General features: G+C 41.3%; 1 long non-coding RNA gene across 1 annotated transcript; it reads left to right on the top strand.

Annotated features, from left to right (window-relative positions):
• Positions 1 to 6,190: 6,190 nt before the first annotated feature.
• Positions 6,191 to 7,991, top strand: LOC135527168 (uncharacterized). Its single transcript, XR_010453413.1, has 4 exons — positions 6,191 to 6,361; positions 6,591 to 6,692; positions 6,957 to 7,049; positions 7,823 to 7,991. It is a non-coding gene; the product is annotated as an uncharacterized LOC135527168 (long non-coding RNA).
• The last annotated feature ends 1,076 nt before the right edge of the window (positions 7,992 to 9,067 follow it).

The raw sequence follows: 9,067 nt of genomic DNA, 5'->3' as shown, positions 1-9,067 counted from the left end.
ATATTTATTGGCACAGCAGTCGTCAGCATCACAGTAAAATTAACTTTCAGATACCCATCAAAAATGGCAAAACGGAAGGTGGACACTGAGAACCGGGGTTTCAAACAAGGTGGGAGTCGGAGTATATGTTCACGGAGGTAGCTGGAAAACCTGTGTGTCTTCTGTGTGGAGAAAGTGTGGCGGTACTGAAAGAGTATAATCTGAGACGACATTATGAAACGAAACACGCGGACAAAAACAAGAATATGGACATGGAACAAAGGCTACAAAAGGCAGAGGAATTAAAACGAGGCCTCAAATCTCGACAGGCTCTGTTCAAAAAGCCAAATCACAAGGCCAGGCTGCTGTCAAGGCCAGTTTTATTTTGGCAGAAGAGATCGCTAAATCAGCCCGGCCATTTACGGAGGGGGATTTCATCAAAAACTGCATGATTAAAGTTTGTGACGAAGTTTGCCCAGAAAAAAGGCAACTCTTTTTAAATGTGAGTCTGAGCAGAAACACCATTGCCGAGAGAGTAGACCAGTTGTCCATCAATCTAAAAGAGCAGCTTGTGAAAAAGGGAAAAGATTTCATTGCATATTCCTTGGCTGTGGATGAGAGCACTGGCATTTAAAACCAAACTGACTCTGTGGGAGACGCAGATGCGGAAAGAAAATTTGAGCCACTTTCCCAGCTGCCAGACCATGAAAGAGAAGCTCTCTACCAGTGCGTTCCCGAGCGCACAGTTGGCTGATAAAATAGGTATGCTTGCCGCTGACTTTCGACGCCGATTTGCTGACTTTGAAGCACAAAAAAGCAGGTTGGAACTGCTCGGTAACCCATTTGCTGTTGACGTGGAAAGCTCACCACCAAACCTCCAAATGGAGTTGATTGACCTCCAATGCAATGATGCACTGAGGGCAAAATATGCGGCAGTGGGTGCTGCGGAGTTCGCCCGTTTCCTCCCCGACACAATGCCCCAGCTGCGCATCCAGGCTGCTCAAACGTTGTCTATGTTTGGCAGCACATACCTGTGTGAACAACTTTTTCTTTGATGAACCTGAACAAAACATCACACAGAAGTCGACTTACTGCTGAACACCTCCACTCAATTCTGAGGATTTCCTCAGCTCAGAGCCTTACCCCGAACATTGATGAACTTGTGGAAAAGATGGGACACCACCAAGTATCACCCTCAACCTCAAACAAGTGAACATTACTGTGCAATCACATATTTAGAGTTTTTACTCAGTTCAAGTTTAAAAGTTAAAGTTTAATATTTGTTTTCACTGCATGTTACTTCTCCTTAAACAAAGTGTTGTTTTTGATTAATAGATTTTTGCACTTTATTTTATTGTATTTCAATCCAATTATATTTTAAAAATATTTCAGTTGAGTGGATGATAGAAAATTGCTATTATTGTTTTTTTCTTTGAAGTAAATTTAGCCCACTTTTGCTAAAATAGAAAATATAGGCTACTGATGGTGCCTTGAATACCGGTTTCTTTCATTTAATGTTCATGTTATGGGGATTTTTATATAAAGGAAATTTGTCTTTTGTGTCTGTTGAAAATTAAAGATTACTGACAGAGCCATAAGAAAATATTGCTTTATTTATCTGATCATATTGGAATATATTTGTTAGGTTTTCAGTAGGTTCAATTAGGTTCACTAGACTATATGCGTCATTTAAAAATTTTTCAATGAACATTCGAACAGTCCGGCCCTCGGCTTGTAGCTAAATTTTTTATTTGGCCCTCCGTCCATTTGACTTTGACACCCCTGATCTAGGGCATGCACACGAAAGGGCATATCTAAAGGAACAAGGGGAATCCCTAAACTATGAGCAAATGCATGGTCAATAAAATTCCCAGCTGCGCCTTATGCTGGGAATGCGGAGAAAACTCAGGAAATGAAATAAAAACATTCATGTGAGCAACAGGGGGCTCTGGGTGAGTCTGGTGCTGACTCACCTGGGGTGACACAATAGTGCCCTCCCTGCTGCCTCGACTCCCTGAGGAACTCCCTCAGCACCGACCAGCAGTGTGCCCTCTGCGGCCACAGATGGTGCAGGGAATGGCCCCTCCTCCAGGGTTGTCTGCTCCTGCTGACTCCATATCTGTGGGTGCGGGATAAATAGATTAAAAGGTAAATGAGTAGCTCTCGTTGTCTATAAACTGTCAGAAGGTGAGTGTAGCTGGTGCATAAAGTCAGGCGCAGGAGAGCAGAATGAGTGAGCAACGTACTTTACTCAACAAAGCACAAGGTAACAATTACACTTGACCAAAACAAGACGGTAAAGATAACGCATGGGTGAACACAGCACCTGTCAAAAAAAACAGCCATCAAAATAAACCAAACTGAAAATGTAATTATCAGGAACAAATAATTGTGAAAACAGGTGTGTGAAAACAAAGACAAAACCAAAGGAAAAAGAAAAGTGGATCGGCAACGGCTAATAGACCGGTGACGCCGACTGCCGAGCTTTGCCCGAACAAAGAGAGGCACCGACTTCGGCGGAAGTAAACTATATATTGATAACCAGTTGTTCAGACACACCTCAAGTAGCCTAATAGTTTATCAACATTTTAAGCTAAATGTTCTGATCTGTTGTGTCAGCCATATAGCGTAAAAAATATTTTTTTAATGCTAGTGGTTGTATTAATTTGGTGTCTATCGCATCCCACAACTGTCCCAGACTATGTTTGGAATATTTATTTCTCTCACAGAATATAATAGGATAAACTTTTGTACTATGGGAGACTGCAGAGTGAAGGAAAAGCAGCCAACAAGTGCTCAGCATATGTGGGAACTCCTTCAAGACTGTTGGAGAAGCATTCCAGGTGAAGCTGGTTGAGAGAATGCCAAGAATGTGCAGAGCTGTCATCAAGGCAATGGCAACCTTGAAGAATCTCAAATATAAAATAAAGTATTTTGTTGTTTCATTGTTTTGATGTCTTCACGATTATTCTACAATGTATAAAATAGTAAAAATTAAGAAAAATCCTTGAATGAGTAGGTGTGTCCAAACGTTTGACTGGTACTGTATACTTATCCATTTATCCATTTTGAATTCAGGCAGCAAAATGTGCAATAAGTAAAGGGGTAAAGGGGTATGAATAATTTCTGAAGTCGCCGTATATCTCTGAAAGATCTTGGGTCACTACATTTTTAGATATAACCTGAGTGGATCCTCATGCTTTTAGGGTACATTGAGCTGAAATTAGGTTGTAAGGGTCCAACAGATTGCCTTCTGGGTTCTGGCACCATTGTGCACCTGTCTGCTTTGACTGGATTGTAATTGGCTAACCCGATCCTGTCAATCTGGGGAAAATGACCTGGAAAGACCATGTCAGGGGGGTGCAGTGGGACACAAAGACACCCTGCAGCCGCTGGCTGAATAATAGATGAATGTGAAGAGCGGTGACTGTAGAGAGGTGAACCTTGGTTGTGATCTAAGCAGGGGCCACTGAGTGACAGGCAATTGGGTGAGAGACCATTGGGTGACAGACAAGGCCAGTGAGCTGTGAGAGCTTAGAACCCGTTGAAGGAAGGCTGCTCAGATTTCAGAGAGAGAGAAAGAAAGAGAGAGAAGTGCTTTGGTTCCTCCTGGCTTGGGTGCTGCTCATCTCACAACTGCCACATACAGTATAAGGGAGGTTGAGGCACCAACTCTACAATGTGCTTGCAGTAGAAAGTTGAAAGCATTCAAAGGATTCAACACATGACCGCGTGTTAGATTTTTTTTAAACTGAATAGCTAACCCAACACATTAGCCTACAGAGGCAGGATCTTAATGTCATCAGTGGTGTAAAGTACTTAAGTAAAACTACTTTCAAGTACTACTTAAGTCGTTTTTTGGGGGTATCTGTACTTTACTTTACTATTTGATTTTGGACAACTTTTACTTTTACTTCACTTACAATCCTGAAAAAAATAATGTACTTTTTACTCCATACATTTTCCCTGACACCCAAAAGTAGTCATTACTTTTAGAATGCTTAGCAGGACAGACAAATCGTCCAATTCACGCACTTCTCAAGAGAACATCCCTGGTCATGCCTTCTGCCTCTGATCTGACGGACTCACTAAACACAAAGTAATTTTCTATTGGGTACTTTTTCCACTACTGAATTTGATAACCATGTTGAAGGATAACTTTCCTGCAACGCAGGACATTTTAATCTTGTAGTGTATTTGAGGTTTAAAAAATGGTAATTTCCACTGAGATTTCATACTTGATTTTCAACCCCTACAAAAATGTCCATGAATTATAATCCACATAATAATTCACATTTCCTGTTGCTGCAGGAGTATTTTCATGCTGCAGCAAACTGGCTCAAATTAAGATCCTACATTTGTATTGCTCCTTTCCAACTATTGTCCTGTTGCAAATGATCACAGCATTGAGTGCAGTTAAAAGGATTGTCATTGACAGAGACAGACTACAACAGTATATCTTGAAGATAAATGAAAAGAGGGCGAACTAGAGAGGGAGGTAGAGGGATAGAGGTAACGGAAAGAAATAATGCAAGGGAGGAGTGAGCAGATGACAGAGAGAGGGAGGATTCAGCTTGGGTTGGAAAGGTTGAGATTAACATAGCTCTTTGTAGGAGAGGTACTGTATAACGACTGGGGCGACTGGGGAGATGTCTCTCCAGCTCCAAATCAGCACATACACAGAGGAGTTCAGCTCACCTGGACAAGGGAAACCAACTCGACCAAGACCGTCCTCAGCCCACCGCAGAAATAACCCCCACCCCAGACCGGTAAGAACCAGGACATATAGTAATATACTGTTAACAGCCAGGACAAACCACATAGACAGGTTAAGAGTAATGTAGTGTAGTTGAAGTGGATGCTAATTGCAGTATAAGTGATATTACTCTGACATAACAGAAATATCAACTTCCAGTTGTTGACATAAGCATTGAAAGTTCATATACTGGTATATTTCACAATATTTTGTGTAATGTCTTCTACTTATGAATGCATTCGGTTTATATTATAAATGTTGTGTTATGAAGTCCTTGTACAGGTTTCCTTCAAATACTCGGATACCCATATTTAATAGCAGCTGTCTACATTCTACACACATCTGCCTGGTTAACACTCTGAGAATGGCACATGCTCAATGTCTGAATTGTATCAGTAGTTTAATAATTGACTGGATGATGTTTCAAATTACAAAAAATCTCCCTGTGCGTTTGCTACTTTTTCCTCTTGCCTCCTTTGTCCCCTATACACTTCCCCTCTTCATGAGGCCTAAATCCTCTTACGCTAATTGGAGGGCCGCTGTCTACATACATCTCTACAGGGTGAAATCTGCATGTCATCTATTATTCAATGCTTCCCTCTCTCCCCTCGTGAGGTGGCATGTAAACAGAATCACGAGGAAGCTTTACCTTTCCTACCCATGACATAATGCTTAATGATTGTGTGTATACAGTAACACATAGATACTAGATATAGTACCGGATGTGGTTTTGGCCCGGGACAGTAGAGACACACAGAGCAAACACAAAAAGCAAATGTAACAATTTTCTGTAATGCATTATTACTTGTTATAGGCATGTATGAGCCTTTAGAATGTCTTATTATAATATGTTATGTTAGGTCTGTCTATGTAGTAGGACATCTTCAACTGACCCAAAAATGGCTGTTATTTAGCCAGTATCATTATGACAGAGAAAAGGAGGGCATACATGCTTTTGACAAGTCTTACAATGCACTATAACTACATTATTATGCATTATACCCGCAGGCTTCAAGTAAAGTGTTACCAAATCCTCTTCTTACACTACTATCCCCATAATTATCCAGAATGCGTCACCTGAGCCAATCATCCATCTATCTTCAGTGCTCAGAGTCGAGGGACGGGTGTCTTATTTCCTCTCTTTCCCCAACTACCCATACAGGACTTCCTGTTGCCCAGGAAACTGCAGACTAGCCACAGGGCCTCCCGGTCAGTGTTCCAGGTTGCTACTGCTCCTGTAAACAACGGCCGTCCACTTTTCCCTCCTGTCCAGCACTTGTCTTTTCAGCATAACTCAGGTATGACATTCTGTGTTCCATTCTACCTGTTCAACCAATCATTGACTTGCCATCATCTCATCTCCTCCTCGTTGTTTGTGCGTGTGTGCGTGTGTACATAGTGGTACATTTGTTTTGCATAATCTTATGTGGCTCTTCTTCCACAAGATGGCAAACGTGCACACTCTCTCAGTGCTGTGGACACAGAGCCGCCACGCATGCCACCCCTCAGCCCATCCAGAACAACACAGCACATGCTGCCACTTGCAGGCTGGCTACACAAACCACACATGACTGCCCCCTCCATCAGAGACATGCAACTCCAACCACTCCGAAAAAACATACAAAGGTAAAGTATGAGGTCTTCACTCCTTATGTCTTTTAGTTTTTTTTATCCAAATCAGTCATCCAGTGCATGTATTATTATAATGATGCAGTGTATACTGCCACAGACCTGAAATATGTTGCTCTGATTGAAATTGAAATCAAGATTGTGATCTCTCTGTTCTTTTCTGTGATTTATTCCAATGGAGATTATTATAATTATTGCGATTAATAAGACTTGATGTTGATTACAGCAACATGGATTCCTCCAAGTCATTACAACAGAGGCCAGCTTGCTACCTGACTGATGTCCAGTGTTACCGGGGTGACCATCCACACTCATCACAGGGACTGAGGTGAGAGTGATCTTTGAACCCTGACCTCCTGAGGCAAGTTCAAGCTCATTTAAATTTTTACACATGTAAAAAAATATTGAATTTCAACGTATGAGCCCCATAGAAAAACCATAGTCTCAATCAATTTTTGATGGACATAAAATATCTGTTTAGCTGTTACCCATTTGAATACCATACTATAAACACTTAATTCATTTGAAAGGGCATATCCAATTTATATGCATTAGTTTGTTGGGAAATTCAAATGGTTTTTGTTTCTGACAGGAGAAACTCAGGCATTGAACATCGGAATGGACTTCACCTCCTACCACAGGCCCACTACCGGAGGTCTCGCTCCAATACTACACTGGATTCATGGTACAGTACATGCTCTTACATCTAAGTACATGTTCTCAGTAACACATTGTTTTGAATAGCCCACTACAGACTATATAAAGATATTGAACTATCCACAGTTTCAAGTGTGAAGTGCAACGCACAATACTGTAGCCAAATTTACAGTCGGGGTATATAGTGAATGTAGTTCCATGCCATCAGGGGAAGTAAAGTAAAAAATACTTGAAAGTACTACTTAAGTAGTTTTTTTTTGTATCTGTACTTTACTTTACTATTTATATTTTTGACAACTTTTACTTTTACTTTACTACATTCCTAAAGATAATAATGTACTTTTCACTCCATACATTTTCCCTGACACCCAAAAGTATTTGTTACATTTCGAAAGCTTAGCAGGACAGGAAAATTGTTAAATTCACGCTCTTATCAAAATAACATCCCTGGTCATCCCTACTGCCTCTGATCTAGTGGAATCACTAAACACACATGCTTAACTTGTGTCCCTGGCTATCCATAAATAAAAAAACAAGAAAATGGTGCCATCTGACTTGCTTAATATAAGGAATTTGTAATTGTTTATACTTTTACTTTTGATACTTAAGTATATTTAAATCCTAATACTTTTAGACTTTTACTCAAGTAGTATTTTACTAGGTGACTTGAGTAATTTTCTATTAAGGTACCTTTACTTTTACTTAAGTATGACATTTGGGTGCTTTTTCCACCACTGCATGCCATTGCAGCTACAGTCGACACATAGTATATCAAATGTATAGTTTGTTTTTATGTTACAGTGGTGGATACAGCTGTTTCAACGTGGTGAAACCTTACCAGGCTGGATACTACATCATTCATCCAGAATTTGTGTCTGAGTGCCTACGCTGAAAGTTCAACCACATGTTCAATAAACTGTACTGGATGTATCAGAGATCTTCTGTAGTGTTTTGATCTTGACAGCTGATTAATTTTATGCATTATTCATAACTAATTTATAATGTAACAATGTAAAGTAATATTACCTGAAATTCAAGTCAATCAAATGTAAATAAAGGAAGCATATATCAACTCTGTCCGCTTGTAACTTTGTTACAGCTTAGTCTGATTCCGCTGTGCTGTTCCACCACCAAGTGGTAAACAGATAGTATTGCATGAGTGAGTTCATACCAAGAGAATACAGATGGGTTTCAGCTATTGTTCTCTTTCTTGTGTCTGGTGTTCACAAGAGAAGGTCATGGTTGTTTTATATGGATATCTTTCATTTATTTGGCGTGGGCTCCGGCCAAACAGTCGGCTGCGTGGATAAACCGTGAATTCGTAACCTCAAGCCTCTGTCGGAACAATTGCTCTTATGATCTAGCCAGGTCATTACATTGGTGTCAGAAGTAAGAATGCTTGAGGGAGACAGCTAGAATGATGGAGGCTGAAGTGGGCATGAGTGCTTCGTCGACTGTGCTTTGCGTGGATTCTGATGAACGGACCGAAGGGGTGATGTAGACGCTGCGGACGAGGAATCTGGGGCGGCAAACATGGCGGCGCACAGTTCCAGATTGTGTCCATATCTTCTAAGACTCTGAAGTACTCCGGTAAGGCGGATTGGGAAGCTTTTCATGCTCAGTTTGAACTGTTAGCTCATTTTGGAAGGTGGTAGAATGAAGAAAGGGCATTGCAGTTGGCTTTGTGCCTCACAGATGATGCTTTGTCGTGTTTGATATTGATTAGCCCCGGGGACAGACGTCATTATGGGGCTTTAGTGGGAGCACTGAGGTGGTGCTTTGGACAGTGTGTACACCCCGGGCTGCTGCACTCTGAACCGAGTGACAGCCTGGAGAGCCACTATGGGTGCTAGCTAACAACATTGAGAGCCTCTCTCGGTGGGCATATGCTCACATGCCCCCATCTGTGCAGAGTGAGCTAGCACGTGACCAGTTCATACAGGCGCTCTCTCCTACGGAGCTGCGCATACAGACCCAACTGGCTTATCCTGAGTCATTGCAGATAGCCTTGGAGATGGCTTTGGAGAGGGAGCTGGTGTGGGCTGA

The sequence above is a fragment of the Oncorhynchus masou genome, chromosome 5 (genome assembly GCF_036934945.1).
Source record: "Oncorhynchus masou masou isolate Uvic2021 chromosome 5, UVic_Omas_1.1, whole genome shotgun sequence".
NCBI classification, from domain to species: Eukaryota; Metazoa; Chordata; class Actinopteri; order Salmoniformes; family Salmonidae; genus Oncorhynchus; species Oncorhynchus masou.
The sequence above is the reverse complement of the archived record's forward strand: the minus strand, read 5'-3'. Positions and strand labels throughout refer to the sequence as shown.